We start from the raw sequence: 2,555 nt of genomic DNA on the forward strand, positions 1-2,555 counted from the left end.
TTATAATTCACAGTGACATTCGAGGGTATTATGCTTCCAGGTTAATACATAATAAGAAAGATTGTGACTGTGGGGCTATTGTTATGAATGAATGATTACGAGTTTATCTCTGCAGTATGTTCATGTTGCACTCATCTTACATTCATATTGCATTTACATTGCATCATGCATACCGAGTCCCTCACTAGAGGGCCGGGTACGGTGTATATGATTATTTCACCGAGTCCCTCACTAGAGGGCGGGCTACGGTATATATATGATTATTTTCTCGAGTCCCTCACTAGAGGGCCGGCTACGGTATGTATATGCATCTTATTCACACCGAGTCCTGGTACAGGCTGGGTATGGTATACAGATTACAGTTGCATGATTCATCCACCGAGTTCTGGGCCGGACTGTGTACGTCATGATGCATGCATACATAGATACATACATACATACATTCATACATATACATTGTGGTCTATAAGGGCCGATGCATGTATTCACAGATTGATCTAAAAGGGCCTATACATTGATTAAATGAGTTTATATGAAAACATGCATAGTCATTGCCTTTGAGTTATTCTGTTGTTATGTTGGTTTTGTGTATATACATATAGATGATGATTCATTGTCAGGTTTTAGGTTTCAGGTACAGGACTGAGTAGGTTGTTTCTGATTATTCTATTTGAGTTGATACTCCTTTATATACATTCAGCTACCCCTCATCTCTTGAGTTGACATTTATATTCAGATTATTTCAGTCCTGCCTTACATACTCGGTACATTGTTCGTACTGACGTCCCTTTGCCTGGGGGCGCTGCGTTCATGTCGCACAGTCCCAGAGTGTTTTGCAGGTATACGTGTTCAGCTAGGATGTCGATTATCAGCTAGGATTGGTAACTCTACTTCTTCCTGGAGTAGTGCCGAGTCATTACGATTATTATATGATAGTATGGGTACGTCGGGGCCCTGTCCCGGCTTATATGATTCAGTTATTCATTCTTAGAGACTTTGCAGATAGTGTCATGTAATTAGTACGTTGATCTGGTGTTGAGTAAATCGACTATGTAGGTCGACATGTTAGTTTGATTTAGTTTACTATGTTAGTTTGATTTAGTTTACTTCAGAAAAATTGACTATCATTATAGGTTTATGTGATTGCGAGCAAGAGTAGTATATTATATTCCCAAGCCTATATGTATGTATAGGTTGTTATGCGAATGCCAGAGGGTTCGCTCAGCTTTACGTAATAGTTGGGTGCCCATTATACCCTAGTAGAGTTGGGGTGTGACAAAGTGGTATCAGAGCAGTTCGTCCTAGGGGTTGTCTGCAAAGTCATGTCTAGCAGAGTCATGTTTATAGTGTGTTGCGCGCCACATTTATAAACAGGAGGCTACCGGTCATTTAGGACGGTTACTCTTCTTTTATATCTAAGATCGTGCGATAGAGTCAAGCCATAGGAAATGAGATTCCTTATACTAACCCTTTATTTCAGTAGAAGAACGGTATCGGCAGAAGAAAGTGAGTGATGATATTGGAAGTTACAGAGGTAAGTCAGTGTAAGCACAACAGAGGAATTGATTAAATGTATCTCTTGATGATAAGTTCAGTTATAAGTTTGTGAACTAAACAAATTGAATGAATCAGTACAAAGGTAAGTAACGGTACGAAAGATGTATGTCGGGTAAGAAAAGAATATTAAGGTATGCTTGAAATGTAAATCTGAAGAATGAAAAGGAAAGTAAATAGCAAGGTATAATAGGGCAGATCGCTAAAGGATCAGGTACATCTCGAGGTGTGATATATGAGGTAAGTTTTGACATCTTTGTACTTTTACTTGAAATTGGGAGCCCTGTGTGGCTAAGGTATGTCGTATATATATTGGCCCTGTGAGGCATTGTTGGTATTTGATTCGTGCAGTTTTGGGATTGTTATATTTATAAAGGAAACTTTGCCAAAATTTCCCGAGAATCTAAGAGAAATTGTGAAAACCTTTAAGTAGGATTATGATGAGGGAAAAGAAAGGGCCTAGTAGTGAGTGAATAGAGATGAAGTTAGTAGTCAATTGCGGGATAAATGTAGCAAGTATGTATTAAGCTGGAGGGAACGATAATTAGGATAGGATAGAATGAGAAACATGCGAAGGGAAAAAGATGTGCTTGAGGTAGGAAGAAGTTTTATGTGCCAAGGCGAATTAAAGAGATAAACATTCCAGAAATAGTTCACAAGTCAAAAGGATTTGACTAGCCCTTTTATGTTTTTGGAAGATTGAGTTATGAAATGAACTTGATATATATGTATAGGCCTATGCATGTAATACCGATTCAGATTATTAAGTTAGATTTCACCCGATGATTATAGCGGGGAAACTTTTAAGTCACTATGAGCCAGCCCTATTGACCTTAGCGATACCTCGAGATAATAGATCGAAAGGGATATGTTTACTAAAGCTCCTTGCCTGGTAATTGGTCAATCTTATGACTACAGTTACATTCTGTGCTACAGTTCAGGTTATTTATCCTGGAACTTACCCGAATGATTACACAATAGGAGTTTGTTATTACTGATAT

General features: G+C 38.4%; 1 long non-coding RNA gene across 1 annotated transcript; it reads left to right on the plus strand.

The window, feature by feature from the left end:
• Positions 1–435: 435 nt before the first annotated feature.
• Positions 436–1,166, plus strand: LOC132045929 (uncharacterized). The gene is made up of 2 exons (XR_009412565.1): positions 436–1,078; positions 1,113–1,166. It is a non-coding gene; the product is annotated as an uncharacterized LOC132045929 (long non-coding RNA).
• The last annotated feature ends 1,389 nt before the right edge of the window (positions 1,167–2,555 follow it).

The sequence above is a fragment of the Lycium ferocissimum genome, unplaced genomic scaffold (assembly GCF_029784015.1).
Source record: "Lycium ferocissimum isolate CSIRO_LF1 unplaced genomic scaffold, AGI_CSIRO_Lferr_CH_V1 ctg8603, whole genome shotgun sequence".
Taxonomy (NCBI): domain Eukaryota; kingdom Viridiplantae; phylum Streptophyta; class Magnoliopsida; order Solanales; family Solanaceae; genus Lycium; species Lycium ferocissimum.